This window comes from Chaetura pelagica, unplaced genomic scaffold (genome assembly GCF_000747805.2).
Source record: "Chaetura pelagica isolate M959 unplaced genomic scaffold, ChaPel_1.0 scaffold139, whole genome shotgun sequence".
Taxonomy (NCBI): domain Eukaryota; kingdom Metazoa; phylum Chordata; class Aves; order Apodiformes; family Apodidae; genus Chaetura; species Chaetura pelagica.
The window spans coordinates 7,468,717-7,485,264 of record NW_009970717.1 but is presented as its reverse complement, the minus strand read 5'-3'; positions in this window follow the sequence as shown (position 1 = coordinate 7,485,264).

Below are 16,548 nucleotides of genomic sequence, written 5' to 3'. Positions count from 1 at the left end.
GCCTGTGCATTACAGTTCATGGGTTGTATACCAAAGAAAGGAGAATTCTCCTGCAGGACCAAACTTCAACATCTGGTGATAGTCTTCACATAAAAGTGAATGTTGATGTTACAACACTTAGGCCTCCTGCATGCCACCATTTCACCTTAACTTCCCAAAGTACCACATGCAGTGGTACCAAATCCAGTACCACTGGATTAACCCTACTATTGGCTGTAGAAACTAAGGAACAGAGTGGGTGATTTGCTGAAATTAGACCTTAATCCATCTGCATGACCAAACTGCTGGAGCTGTAGCAGCTCAGCCTAGGTCAGGGCTCTGGGCTTCAATGCTTGATACTCACATTTAGTGGGGAATTCTTCACACCACCCATTTCCATGAAAGCAAATGCCCCACACCTTACCAGCATGTCTAGCCAGGAGTGTGCAAACCAAGCAGTAAGAACATTTTCTACTACTGAAAGTTTACTGCTTGGTTGTGTCATTCATAATAAAATGCTTATTTTCTATATGCTTGTCCAGGGACTATGCAGAACATCACTGAGTCAAGATTTTTTTGCTTCAAGATTTGTGGTGCAGTTTCCCACACAAAATTCCCACTGCCTTCTAGGATGTTAAATGAGATCACTCCATACATCATCCCTAAGCAGTGTCATTTTCTGTGCATGAATCTCTGCTCATTTCCATTCTTCAAATGCTTTCAATAAGACAAATTCTGCAGTAACATAAATTGCAGTCAGACGATAGTGGGAGAACATGGGCAAGACTTAAGCACCTCCCCAGGACTTGCAAAACCTTCAGCATCATTTGTTACACTGAGGAAGATGTATCTGAATAAAATGAGGGACATTTTATCAGGCTAGGAGAATAAAATAACTTTTGGAACCAGGATTCGTGCTTCCTGATTAGAATGAATTAAATAACAAGTTTTAAAAATGTTCTCAGGGAGGCTCTGAGTGAAAGTCACAGGGTGTTCATGCAAGCCAGGGAAAAATGTCTTTCTCCAGCCAAAAAGTGAGGTAGGTCAACCTAAGCCAAGATTTCCCCTTTCCCAGAGGAAAGATCTGACTTTTAAAGAAAGATTATGTCAAACAGAGAGTTTTCTCAGCACTCACAACTCCAGCAGCATGAGGTGACTCATTTTAGCTTGATATAATCACTGCACCTTCATGCCAGGGGTTGCTGCCATTCCTTATCCATGGTACTTAGTGGCCTGCTGTTTCCTTGCCAGCTCTGTGCAGGTTCTGCTGCCAATAGCAAAGGGCAACGATTTTATAGGGGTCAAACAGGTTACAGATTGTTAATATTACCTGATCCTGACCCAGATGCTCTGCCTCCCTCCCCCCCCATCTCCTGCACACCCAGCTGGTGGGCAGCACAGGTGGTCCTGCCTGATTTACCACTTGGGAATGGGGTTCATGGTGCCTGGGGGAGACCTGCAGGAGTGTGCTGGGATCAGCAAAGGGTGATAAAGCCCTTCCCAGGGCTTCTTATGGGTCAGATACATCAGGAGAACAACTCCACCGATCATAGTGACAAAAAAAACAAGCTATAGCTCCTCCCAGCTACTCCTGGATGCCTTGTGAAGGCTCAGCCCTGAATGCTTACCAGTCAGACTTCCACTCAGTTTTAAGACATCAGCAAAAACGAGTAAATCCAGAGTGTTTCTGTTGTGAATATGAGCACAGAAGCACATAGCTCTGATTAAGCTTCCCTCAGCTAAACTTGCCATGTGAAATTCAGGAAAACCTATAAGGAAGTGCTGGGCTCCCCAGCAGTGATGGATGGCATCACCTTTATCTGCATAGTCACCCCTCCAACCTGTGCTTTCTGTATGATCTCCTAAAGCAGCAATATTTTAATTGTTCCTTTTTTTATTCCTTGCCTAAGAGCCCTGCCAGTGATTGGCATTCCTCTCTGCATGGACTAGCTGGAAAAGGAGTCTCTCATGTGTTCCCATCAAGTGGGTAAATATGCTAATCAACAAATAAAAGAAACTGGAGCATCTCTTGAGGGGTGACAGTGAAAGCAGATCATTCACCCCAACACCCAGGGGGTTATTCTACAGGCAGCTCTACAGGAAGACACCAAATCTGGGTTCTCAGTATAGATTCTTTCCTTCTCTGATCAGGAAAAGCTGGCTATTGTGTCTGTGCCAGATGTTGGCTACCAGTGAACTCCATTGGGAATTTATAGGATGAAATAAAAGATCAAAAGCAATTCAAAACTCAGACAGGTGATTCTCTTTAAGCATCTGGCCTCCAGCCCCCACAAAGCCTGGAAGAGGTCAGTGTTAAATGGCCCCTGACCATTTGGAAAGGCCTATAAAGAAGAATACAAAGTGTCCCTACTTTTAACTAGCTTTATTGCATATGACATATAAATTAAACAGATGAATGTTATTAGAGAAGCACTCTCAGGAGTGCTGCAGCCCACTAACAAAATTAGCAGGAAGTCTTAAAAAATTGATCAAAACATTGTATTACAAAAATTCTGAGACAGAAAGGTACTTATTCTGGGAGAGAGGCTGGCCTTTGGGGTGCAGCATGTGGCTGGGCCTCTGCTGTGATGCCATGTGCCCCAGGGAGACTGTTACAAATCCCAAAAAATCCCCCTGGATGGGACCACCAGAGCTGCGGTTCTTGGCCACACGCTCCCTTGTGCCAGTTCCCTCCGGGACATTGTTGTCCCCAAGTCTTTTATCTCCAAGGAGGCCTCTGTGAACAGTTAGGATCCTGCAGGGAGGTAGGAGAGCAGATCTGAAGGGCTGGGGGGGGGGACAGGGAGCAGGGGCCCTTTGCCTCTCAGGCCAGTGGGGACTGCTGCATGCTTGGGGTTGGGGGGCACATCCTGTGAGGCTTTCATGCTGTGACTGCTGAGAGAAGCTGAGCCACAGACTGGAAACCTCAGAGAAATCTCCCTGGAGGACAGATTCCACCCTAAAAAGAAAGACATAGGGAGTTTGTCTCTCTGTGGATTCATATGGATTTCACAGCAAATTTGCAGCCCTTTACCATGCTCTGCACAGCAGCCAGACTGAATTCCCTGTGAGAAACAAGACTGTACTCAGGGACACCTAGCCCTAAAAAAGCAAAGCTGTGCTTTGGGGGCTCCCAAGAAGCCCAGGATACATGATACCTTGCTTGGACCACAGCAAGGCATAGCCAGGGACCGTGCAGTCATGTCAGCACGAGCACTAATAAAACCATATAAAAAGCACGTGCCATTAGCAAATTCATAATTTCACATATGACATTGAACCAGTGATTATCGGGTTGTTGATTCCCTGCACTGCTCCCCAAAGACTTGGCCAGGGTCAAGCAGTTTGTTTTTGGGGCTGCATGTCTCTGAGTTTGAAATCTGCCTGCCTGCAGCCCCAGAAACAGATGGTTTCCCATAACAAAAGTGTCCTGCCTGCATCCAGAAATAGCAACTTAATAGATAAAATGCCTGACAGTGGCACCTGCAAATACTGAACAAGGCAGATGAAAGGCCAGATATCTATCAGCATTATGCTTGCATATGATTTCCTTTCTGAAACCTTTAGCCTCTGCTTCCCACACACCACTGCAAGTGAACTCCCTCACACTTTGCTGTGGCTCTCTGATGCACTGAGTACTTTGGCAAGGACACTAAGTGATTTCCCAGGTTCAACCACAAGGAAAATGTCTTAAGAGCTCTGACAAAAGTAGAGCTCCTTCAGTCAGCTCTGAGGATGTCAATGCTCTCCAGAATAGCTGGTGATGTGCACCTAGGTCTGTGTTTCCACCACAGCACAGCCTCAGCACTCTGCATGAACCTGGCAGGGCAGGGAGCATCGCTGTGGCTCATCAGCCATACGGGAATATTAAGACTTGCAGTTGGTAATGTTGCCTCAGAATTTCTTAGAAGAGATCCAAGGATTTTGGACCCTGACAGTCACATTTTCTGTATCATCCCATAGGTCATAAGGAGGTCGTTATGGGAAGGAAGATAGTTCTTGTCTTCTCTTATCCAAAGACCAGGGTTAAACAAGCTGTAGAAAATCCCACTTGCCTTTGACCTCTTGATAAAGGTCTTATCTAAAGCTGGTTGAAGATAGGCAGCAGTATTTTGAGCTGTTGCAGACTGGGCTTATCTGGGAATGTTCTCTTTTATGTCCTTCAGCCAAGTGTCTGGAAGTCAGTACATGTGTTTCCATCACCTACCTGGTTTGAGGGACATGCAGGCTCTCTTCTGCCCCACAGCCCTGATAAGGGGGCTGGATCTCACTCACCACTGACTCCTGGTACCCAGACCAAGCTCAGACACTGGCTTCTATCCTTGCACTTTCTCTAGGTATTGTTTTGAATCCTCTCTTGAGTTGGGCACTAAATATAATTGGATGTAATTTCAAAATCAGAAATCAAGAGGAGCAAAACTGGCATTGCAAAGCAAAAACTTCCCACAAGAAAGTTCCAAAAACTGCTTGCTGACATCTTCATGTGCTGCTGAACACCTGGGATTGAGCCCTCTCCAAAGCCCACTGGGCAGACAGACAACTTCTACAAACTTCAGTGTTGCAGGAAAATACAGCTGATGTCCTTTTTAAATGTATACAGCCCTAATTAAGAGGATGCACCTCATAGCCAATTGGCCATCCCTTGGCCAATTTCATTCCTCAGCTGTGCAAGGGACTTCTTTTAGCAGTCAGACACAGCTTAACTTTTGAAGCTGGAAGTACAACAGAAGGGGTTTCCTCCCCTTGTGTCTCCATGTGAGGTCCTGAACAGCAAGGTTTAGTATTCCATCTGAATTCCTTCTGAATCATTCAGCAGGCTGGGAGAGGCACATGGAGAGTTTCCACCTTTTATCTCAGCACAAAACTTTCCATCTGAATAGAGTCTCTTTAATGGGAAAGTTACTGTCCTCCAGTGACCCACTCATTTTTTAGGATGACAGTAACTTGCAGATGTTGCCTGTTACAAGGTTTCCCATTCCTGACACAAAGGGGAACAGGAAGGTACCTCAGCCACAGACAGTTGCTGCTTTGCACTCTCTGCCATGTTCAGTTGGTTTCCACACCATAAAACGAAATAATAGAGGAGCAAACATTCCTGCAGCTGCAGGAAACCATTTGGGCAAGGCAGAGAAAGGGGAGCAGAGAAGGATGTTCCCATTATGGGAAAACAACAGCATGAGAAATGGTGACATCTCTATTACAAAGGCAATGTTTTGAATATTGCATGGAGATTTCAGCCATGGGCATCCCCACTTCTGCAGCAAAACAATCTGGATGTTGTTAGCTAAGCACAGAGCAAAACCTCCCCAAATCCCCTATTAGCACCAAGCAGAGATTAAAAGCAGTGCTCAAACCCAGAGTGCCCCACAGACCTGGGTTCTGTCATGACTCAGTGCTGAATGTGACTAAAGAAGATGGTCACATCTCTAATTCCCATGGAGTACCCTCCCAGCTCTGAATGGCTTTTGCTATTCACCACGTGGATTTTACATGCTGGAAAATGTTTACTTCAGTTTTGCTTCATTGTTCTAGTTAAATATCATATATTAGATAACTATAGCTAAATATAAATTTTGTCTATATTTCTATATAACCATATATGTTTACATATACATAAAGTTTCATCTCAGATGATGAGTGATGCTCAAGCCCCACTGTCGGTTCAGGTGTCAAACAAGCCAAGGTCTCCGTTTCCACCTTGTTTGCTGAAGTTCCCTCTGTTGTGCCTCAAAATGAGGAACAAGGGAAAATGCTGTATCCTAGGTGAAAGAGAGGGAAAACCCAAGACCCTCTAAGTTATTACCAGGACACTCCAGAAGTGTCCAGGCCAAACTAGAACATACGGTTTGTTTAGACCGTTCTTTTAGCTTGTTTTCACAGTATGGGATAAACACCTGCAGTTGATTTGGCATGAGTACCAGATCCTCTTCCAAGTCTACCTCTCTTTCAAAGCCATTAACATATTCTTGAGTGTTACTAGCCCTAGCAAATCACTTATTTCTGCCTAGTCCTCCCAAAGTAGCTGCATTATTTCACCATTCATGTTTTCTGCATTTTGAGAATTTTAAGAAAACTGGAGGAAGTGAACAGATGAACATTCAATTACTTGTTCACAATATCTCTCCATCTTCTCTTTCAAGTCTTGAATTTATTTTTCTTTTTCCAACTTACATCCAGCAAGCTCTTTGGCAAGAGAAAGCTCAGATGAGGCTTGACTGCTTAATTACATTATTGGCAGACTGTGGCATTCCTTTGTTATATTCTTCATCCAATTCCCCCAAAGAGCTGCAAAAAGGAGAATGGTGGATTAATTTAATCATAGCTTCTTGTGTGGCTAAATACCAACTCCTTTATTGTCCACATATATTTGCATGCTCTGAACTTCATCTCTTCCACCCAGAGTGAATGCCTCTTCCTCTGTCCATTTTTTCCCTTCAGACTTTATGTCAAAGGAATGATGCAGACTAAAGTCTATGTGTTGGAAGTAAGTGGAGACTCAGTAGGTGGAGTAGAGGATTCAAAGCATTCCTTACTCCATCAAGCCCTTCACAGAAAAAATGGCAAGGCTAACTCAGCTGATGGCCAAAGGACACCCCCCATGGCTCCTTGGAGGCACAGAAGGGAGAATTCATTGCAATGTTGAAAGCCACTGTTAGAGCAACGAGTCTGCTGGAGGTTTTTTGGGCACTGATGTTTGCAAGCCCCGCATCCCTATTTTGCTGAGCATTTTTGCATATGTAGAGGGAAAATCCTTCTCATAACAAAGTAGTGGAGACAAATGCTGTACAACCTCTTTCATTCGGGGCTTCACTTCAGCAGAACCTGCAGTTATTACAAACTTTCTGTCACAATTAACTCAACACTTCTGCCAAATAAAGCCAGGACATGCTGTTTGCAGCAGGGCAGATTTATTTTTCCATGCAGACTTAAACAGCTATTTCAGACTGTGACCAAGAAGTAATGGCATTTACAAGTTGAGCTTTTCCAGACTCTTAACTGAAATGTAATAGCAGAAGTGTTAGGTCTGTCTCTTCATCGCAGGGTGCATATCCCTCAGATGTGAGGCCACCTGTCTTTGTCTCAAGGGGTGAAATCACACTTCTGCCAGATCAGCTTTGTAGAAAACCTATCTAACCCCATCTGGGTTCCCATTCCTCTAGCTCCTTCCTTTGGGAGCTTGTTGCCAGCCATCAATCTGAAGCAACCTTTGAAAATTGAAGTATTATTTAATTTGAATATTAGGTTCTAAAGAGTGAGTAACAATTAGCACCCTCTGCATAGCTGTTTATTGGGCAATTACCAGCTGGATCACTGGATAGTCCTGCTCCTAGAATTTCAAGGCAGTTTCTACCTCCTTCAAACATCTTTCTAACAATTGTTTCAGCAGAGGATCCTTCATTCTCCTTAGTCAACTTGGTGTCAATGTTGACACAGCAAGCTGCAACATTTGGAGAAGTAGGAATTTCCCAACTAATACTTGAAGATTTGTTGCTGAGCTGCCTCAAGGAGAGGTTCTGTGTGGAGCTGTGGTCTTGAATTCCCACACAGGCAGTTTTTCACACTGCTGATTTTAACCTAAATTAGCATAAGCATCTTGATAATCAGTATATATACAGTAATTGTGAATTACTACAAAGCAACTCCTCATTCTTAAAGAAGTATCAAGGAAAACAGATTTAAATGTTGCTTGAATGAATAGAAGGAAGTTACCCAAATTAAGGGAGAATGAAGACTAATAAACCACTCTGCAGCTTATGCTATAGGAAGGTTCAAGAGAAAACATTGGAATTTAGGTCAGAAATTCCATAACTTACACACAGATCACACATGACCTGGCACAGCAGCCCAGGTCCTACAGCCTTCCTCTCTCTCTCAGGAAGAAAATGTGCTGCTCTGCTTCCCCTCTACCAACTTCAGATTTATAATTACATGCAAAACGGTATCATTCTATTTGCTTTGCAAGTAACTATTTGCTAAAAGATTAGAAGAGAGAATACAAGGAGCTTCCTACAAGTGAATTATTGCAGATCAGCCCATCAGTGAGAGTCACAGTCAGTGATTTCCAAGCGGCTTCTAGGATAAATGCACAGTCTCGGGAATGCATAAGCAAACATATTAGACACAATACATTTCCTGGAGCAGGATTCATTAAACAAAGCAGATTCTGGAAACATGGAAAAACTACGCTCAACACAGGAATAACTTTGGCTTTTCCCCCAAAAGAGGAGTAATTATTGTAAGTTGCCACTACTTATAAAGCGACCATCTAAGCGCTACTTCAGGTAGTAACACTTACTCTTCACAAAAACCTCTTTGTCAGGTATATCACAAACCCAAATGCCAAAATAGTTAATCAGTTTCCAAATTTTCAGAAAAAAATAATCCTATGGGTTCAAGTCTAATTGCCTGAAATGGTTATTTCAAATGGAAAGGGCTGAGTGTGCCAACCAGTTTCCTAGAGACATTTCAGCTGTTTTTACCTTCTCCTCATTATATACTAGCTCAAAGTGGTTTAAATTTCCACACTCACTGGAGAACAGATGTAGAGAATAATTCCTGGTTTCTCTAAAACACAAGCAGCATATTTTTGATTGAGGGCTTTGTAAACAAGTTCCTTCCAAATCGGAGTTTTGGGGCCACCATGAAAAGCAGGGCTTGTGGCTGAGAGGTCAGCGAGTGCCCCGATGCGCTGCCCAGAGGATGAGGGGTTACTGACCAACCCCTGAGAAGATCTCCAAGGAGCCCCACAAAGGCTGCAGATCCACAGAAAATCTTGGCCTTAGCCCTGCATATCTTGGGACATGAGTAACGTCTGCACTTCTGCTGCTGCTTTGGTCTAACAAATGCCAGGCTAAATGGCGAGATCATTACCCTTCCCGGGAAGGGACTGATCCAGCTCCCACTGGAGCCAGCTGGATCCTTTCCATGGAATGGAGTGGGGGTGGGTGGGCCCCACTGCTGCTGTTTGTCCTTGTAGGGTGTGTGCTGCCTCCCTCCCACCGGGCAGGAGGCAGTGGGAGACCAAGGTCGGGAGACGAGGGCAAACCCTGGAATCTGCAGCTATTCCTCAGAGGGGATGAAACTCCTATTTAAGGAAAGAAGAAAAACTACGAGAGTTTTATGACTAGGTCCGGAATGAGGTCAGGGAAAACAGGAATGTGAGCAGTTCAAACCAGAGCAGATGGTTTTTATGTTTCAGGCAGTCTGGGCTTTGAGAATTAATGGATGGCACTGCCAAGGTATGTTCCAAAATATGTCCCTGTGAAAGGTTTTATCGGCTATCACTGCAAGTATGAGTGAAATACTGGGGAGGTCTCATCGCAGAGCAAGACTTTGATGTCCAAGCTGTGGTACAAAATGAATACAATTATGGTCCCTACCTTAAAGCACAATTAACACTTGGGATTACAATTATCCTGTGCCCCCCAGTCTGCAAGTTTTGACCCTTGGTGGGGTCATGGGCTGGTAGAAAGGGAGCAGTGAAAGGCTAGAAGAGCAGTGATGGCTGACAGCAGAGCAGCGTTGACAGCAGATGAGTGTTTCCAAGAGGCAGGATGAGCAGGGGTTGTGTTTACAGGCTCTGAGGGCTTCTTTGGGTCAGGGCACTCTAAAATGTAACACAATCCCACCCATCCCATCTGGGATAGACAGAGTTTGCAGTAAAGTGTGAGTGCAATTCTACTTTACAGAAACCAAACTTCATCAGAGGGCTCTACATTCAACTGTCTGTGCTTGGTCTCCCTTATTGTACATGGGAATATGTGGGGATTGATGCTCATTTCTGACTGACTGCCCCTGCTGTTTGGGTCTATGTTGCAGAAACCAACAGAGAAAAGAAAAAACTCAACCCTATAAGGTAGGAATGTGGGGAGTGTAAAGTCAGAAAACTGAGAACAGGAAGAGAAGAACCTGAAACTATTTCTGATTTTCTTTTTTTTTTTTTTTTTCCAAGTGGCAAGTCTTCAATTTATATTCCCCCTCCTTTAATTTTCCCACTTAGTAGCAGATCCTCAGCTGAGATAAACTACTCTGGGATTATTGTATTTCAGGATGAAATCCTGTTCTCATTGTAACTGAAATTGCTTTTGATTCTCATAGTACAGGGTTTGTAGCATCTGTGTTGAAATCTGTGGTTTTCACACTCTGCAGGGGGCAAATACTGGCTTCAGATGCAGTTTTCATTGAAGATTTTATGCAAGGAAACATTCCAGTTGTTCAAAGGCTGCAATTAAAAATGCTGATTTTGCAACATTTTTAATTCAGAGCCAAATTTAAGTTAATACTTGCCCTTTCCCCACATCAGAATCAGCAATATGAAAAATAAATGACCAAAGGTTTCTTGCTAAAAACTGAGAAGTGAGATCACAGAGGTTAAGTAGCTCTGAAAACAAGAAATCCTTAAGATGCATGTCTGGTTGTTTTTGTCTGACTGGGAAAGTTGCTTTGTTTGAGCCTTTTAAGTGACAGGGTTTGCAGAATGGGAACAACGGCTGCTGGTAGAGATGAAGAGAAGCCTCACATGGGAGAACAAAAATGAAACCAAGACTCCACCTCAGGGCAGTAGAGATACCCAGTGCCTTTTGGTTTGGACAAAATGACCCTTAGGGATTTGAGAGTCAAATAATTGACCCCAAAGAACAAATATAAGGATGTGATATTGTTATTTTTTTCAAATACTGCAAACAGAAGGACCACACAAAGATGCAGAGTCACGTGGCTTTCCTGATAAGGAGACAGGGTAGTCTGCCTGGATGGACACAGATGCATCAGTGGTGAGAACTTTAAAGGCAGGAGCCCCTTGGGTGCCAATTCTGCAAGCACATCAGCATCCATTTCATGGCAATGATATGGAGATGGCTCCCTGAGCTCTTCCTTGCACTGGGGACAAAAATTTGCAGGCTGTTTCTTTTAAAGCATGATCCAATGTGTATTCCTCTTGAATTGCAAGTTAAAATATCTCCTGAGAAAAACAAAACAAAACAAAACACCAGCATTAGTTGTTCTTCTTTTCTCTAGGATATGCTGTGTAGGAGTAAAATAGGAGTATAATTACCTTAAATCAGACAAAAGACCATGAAGGAAACAGATGCTTATTTCTGTTAGAGATTAGACAACCTTGCAAACTGCCCAGTAGGAAACAGAGTAGAAAACAGGCAATATATCTCATAAGAATCAAGCAAATCAGTACATTGCTCAGGAAATAAGTAGATTTTTGACTGATAAGAAAAAAAAACACAAACTTTTTTTTTTTTTAATGCAGGCTATCCAAGATTTCATTCAAGCTGCCACCTCTCTAGCAACTGCATTTGGGTCAGCTACACTTTCTAGTTCTGCCTGGTGGTTTGGAAGAGGAGAGAAAGGTGTTTATTTTCCTGTAACTACACACAGCATCTATAGCACAACAACCAGCAGCCTTTCCTGAACCTGCCCTTTGAGGATTTTGGAGCTCAGGATTTCCCAAGAGCTGCTGATCATCATCTGCATGGACTTCAAAGCCTAAGTACCTGTGAGGACCTGGGGCTGCTCTCCAAATTGGATCAGTCCCAAAAGTAGCATTTTTGCTTTCGGAGTTGACTGTCTGCCATAAAACCAGCTTAGGAGAGGTGGGAACCTTAAAGAATCCCTCTGGCTCTGCTTAGTAGAGATTTTCTGGTTCATTAAAGCCTTGATACATTAATGGCCTGTGCGTGATTTCAGAGACTGGTGCACCGGACTCCTGCAGCTCAGGCCTGGAGCTTGTTAGTGTAATTTTCTAAAGATTAGCAAGCATTGATTCCACTGGGAAGCCTTGGGGAAATGCTGTTAATCTCCTCTGACTGCTGCAGCACTGTGTGGTTATGGAGGGTGCCTACTGGGCTTCTCACTGCTGCTGGGGAGATGTGGTTCTTAAGGAAATTTTTCCCTTTAGAAAAACTGCATCAATTGCAATCAAGACCATCAGAGCTAATGGTAGCTTCATTGAGTCAGACACTTCATTTTACTTGTCCCAGGTTGTCTGAGCCCTGGAGGCCTTCCAAAGAAGAAAGACACTGACTCAATTCTGAATTCAGTTTCACTCATATAACTCCTACTAACCTCAACAAGCTCAGACAGGTGTGAATTAGGTAGAGCTTAACCTGCTGTAAGGACATAATATCTATTTTAACACAGAAGAGTTGTGTATTACCAGACAGAGGAAAAAGAAATCCAATCTGGATAATTCAATTTCCCAGCCAAAAGGTGGAAAGCACTAAAAATAAGTTAAGGAGGTAATTCAATTTTCTGGTTATAAAACAGAACATTCTTGGTAGAATTAATGAATGATGCTGAACCCCAGGCCACTGTTTACAAATCAAATCTCACAGTACACAGGTAGGAAGGGACAATATAAACCAGCTCAACATTAGGCTGCCAAAGGAGGAGCCTGGATGTTGACTTATATTTTTAATAACCTTTTATCAATTCTATATGAGCCATGGACTTGAGGATGTGCATGCTGCCCTTCAGTCCCCTCTTCTGAATACAGAATGATTTCCACTGCTTTTAAGTTTAACACTGGTGTGAAGATCAGCTGAGTCTTACCCCAGGGAAAGTATTATCAGCTGTACATCAGCAATCTGCAGAACAGAGCAACAGTGAAACCTAGAAAAGTGCCTAGAGACAAATTGTTTGCATAGTCCGGGCATTGTTTTCTTATCTTTAGCTAAGCTGTGGAAGTAGATTTGTTGGTCCTGACAAAAAAACCCTTTGTGCATTGTAGCAGAAGGAGACCCTGGGGGACACAGAACAATAGGCTTCCTTAGACACAGGAATTGATTACCTTCAGGCTGCATGTGGGTGCTCAGAGTGATTAAATTCCAGTATTTCTTTTTCAGGATCATCTAATTATATTATATTGTAGATTCTATCACAGTCCTTTAAATGGCCACAATCTCTTTTACCACAGTAATGAAATAACCACTGCTTAAAATGAAGTTTGTTTTGTTTTAAAGTGGGCTTAGCAGCCAGTGCTAGAGCTGTGTCTCCTCTTTGGCACCATAAAGAGTTACAGGGATGTCTTACAACACCCATGCAGGCAGTTTGGTGTGGACTCTTCAAAGTTGGCTAAATCATGTTTGCAGGAGACTGTGGGAGCAACACAGCTCTGTGCTGCTCCAGGCTGTTCACAACCAGCAGGGAAATGGTTGCTGACAGAAGTACATGACATAACAGGGCAGTGCTGGGTACCTGCTCCATCAGCAGTCTCATGGGCTTGAGGACATCATGGCCATTCAGTGTCGAAGTTGTATGTGGCATAAAACTTTTGGTAGTGAGGCCAGATGTGGGGGCAGATGCCACAGGCACACAGAGCACCCAGCCTGGGCTGCTGAAGGAACCACTGCAAATTTGCCTGCAAAACACCAGGCTCATCCTCACAAACCAGCTTCTTGCAAACTGCAGACTTCTTTCTTAAACAGCCTGGTTTAACAAAGTTTGCTCTTTCCTTTTTCCACACAATATTTGGTTTTGAGGAGTTGCCTGTTTGCCCCAGAGATGTGGCACTCAGGGACGACCTTGAATGCATCCTCGGGCAGCACACTGCACAAGCAGGCTCTCAGGAACAACAAAGGAGGTTCCTGGATGTTTGCTTACCAACTTTTAAAAGCAAAACTATAATTTATGGGAGATTTCCCTTTCCTGTCATCAGTGCTAGGCCTGGAGAAAGCTCTGGGTTGCCTACTGTGGTTATCCATGGTTTATTTGTGTGCAGCCTTTCGATGCTGAGCTACCAAGGACATGTTTCCTGCACAGATGCTGTTTTGTTGGGTTTTTTTGCTGAAAGTGATGAATTCCAGAGATCACAAAAGCTAGAAAACTGTCAGCAAAGAGCTTGTGGCTCAGAGAAAGAAAAGGCAGCTGCTGGGAGCACTGCTCCCTGCGGGGCCCCTGCCGTGACCTCCACCTCTGGCTGGGAATCATTGAGGAAGAACAGTAATTCAGTGGGTAGCTCCCATGTGGAGGTGACTGAGAGCAATGGCAGAGATGTTTGGGGATGAGGAGGGAACCAGAGTTTTAAAGGTTTGTGAATAAAGACAGTGGGAGCAGTTTACAAAAGATGGTTTACTAGTAAGAGAACTCCAACTGCCAGAAATCCCTCCCCACCACTGCTTCCTTGACAGCACAGCAATATGTCACAGTCTATTTAAATTCCATTTTTTCTGATTTTGTGCAAAAAACTGTCTGTGCCTTTTACAGCCTGAGGGACTGCCCAGCTTTACTGTGAGAGCAGAGACAGGATCCATGTGTAAATCTTTCCTCCTTTTCAAACTGACCTTTTGCTACAGTGGATTAGCTTTATTTACAAACATCAGCTTACTGAATAAGCTATTGAGGGCTCGAACTGTTGATCAAAGCTAAGGCCACCTGAAACATCAAAGCAAAAGCTATTTATGAGGAAGGATTGGAAAAAAACATGGCAACTTGCCTCTCTTCCTTTCTAGCCAGTGCAGCAGCGATGGCTCAATCAGTTCAGCTTCTCTATTTTAGAAGTATGGGTTGCAACTTTTATGGGCTGAAGATTAAATACCAAAGGTAGTCTTGATGGCAGCAAGCACAAATCTCTGATTCCTCAGAGCTACAGTGCTATTTATTTCTGTGCAGTGAACTGCAGACACCAGAGATGATGGGGAAGTTAGACCTGGGTGGATGTTGAAGGCACTGCATTAGCTCAGCCCTCTGAGATGTCTTACTCCAGCAATTAAAGTCACTGGCACAAGAAGTCAGAATGGCTTTATCAATATCATAAAAATGATATGAAACCCCTGCTCATTCCTAACTTTATGCTAGCAGAGAGATCCCTTTATCCCCTCAGCCCCAGGACCTAACTCAAAGATGTCCCCTTGTTTCCCACAGCTTTCCCAGGCTGCAGATCTCACAAATAACACCAGCCAGGATTTTTGCCCCATCGATTTAGATTTCCCTCAGTGTCATTAAAATAAAAAAGGTGGTTTGTGGCTTTTAATTTGATTTTGCCTTTTTTAATTCTTCTTTTTTTTTTTTTTTTCCCTGGCAAGTTCAAAAGATTAAAAGCAGCAATTAATTTTTCAGATAAAGTATTTCACCCAACACCCTCTAGTCAAGAACCAGGACATTTGTAATAGTTTTCACATTCACACAAGCAACAGCTCTCTATTTTTCTTCCAAAAAAACCAAATAAATATGCAAATAAAAGCTATCACTGGCTTGGATTCTCATTAGAAATCAGAAATAAACATGCAGTTTATTCAGAGGAAACAGATTTTTTTTTTAAAAAAACAACTTTCAGCTTTCTAAAAGGCTACAAAACAGTGCAAAAAGAGAAGAAAACGAGGCACTGTTTCCTCTTGCTCCCACACTTTTCATAATGTTTTACCTTGACATTTGCCATTTAACAGATGAATGATTTGCACCAAAATTGGAATATGTCCATTGATGAGAGAGGCTATGCATAGTCCAGAACAATACTTTTAAGGGTGGTTCCTTTCTCTGTTCAGCTGCTGACCTCAAAAGACTATTTTCAACTGTGAATGACACTCAAATATAGCTTGCAGGATATGGTTGGCTAAACATAGCAACTTGAAGTAAAAAAGGCACTTCTGAAGAAATGTACCAAGACAACAGTTTCACTGGCCATGACAGCCTGCCAGCTTTGTTTTGCAATCAAGAAAAAGTCTGGACAAATTAGCTAACACATTCTTATGATGTTGACCACTTAGAGGTAATGTTACCTGGTCTTTCTAGTTCTGCTTCTTGCCACATGGGCAAATAGCTCAGATCTGGAAGAGAACACTAGATGACTAGCGCTGGATTATCCAAGATCCACAAAATGGACCTTCCCCAGTTACTGTTGGGAAAAGCAGGCTGTTTTACTTGCAGCCACCATGTCACATTGACCCTTGGAAACATCTTCTCTCTCAAGTCCTTTCACTTTCCTGTGCCACAGGTCCCTCTCCTGACTACATATCTTTCTTTGAACTTATGCTCAGCCATGCAAAGAGAAAACAAACTTGTAACCTCACGGAACCAAAGAGAAGATACTGCCACACACCAGTTCTCACAACTTTCAAAAACTCTTAGCTGTGTCCTTGACATGCCTTTTGAACTACTGTCCTACGTGAGGTCCTCATGTCTCCATCACACACAAACGCCACAGAGGATCCACATCCTCATGTGGATCCATCACAGACATTTTTCACTTTTCTAAAACAGCCCCAAGAAAAAACTCAAATTACAAGTCCAGAATATTTCAGTAATCTTCAGGTGAAAGTCACTCATAACTATATAAAAGCAGAGTATTTTGTTGCACAAGCCTTTAAGCATATCCTTAACCCTAAATGAGTAAGTCCCATGGAAGGAGGGCTCATATATTTAAAATTACAGATGGGCCATTTGTTAATTTGGGATTTTGGGCCACAAAACACACAAAGGAGATCTGACAGGCTTCAGATGAACCAAAAGGGCAAATTTAATCTCCTTAGAAATGTGCAGCTGACTTGATACAGATTTTCTGGTGCACAGATCAAAGAAAGAGTTGTATACTGGGCTGGCTTGTGTCTCTATGTGTGAAATAGA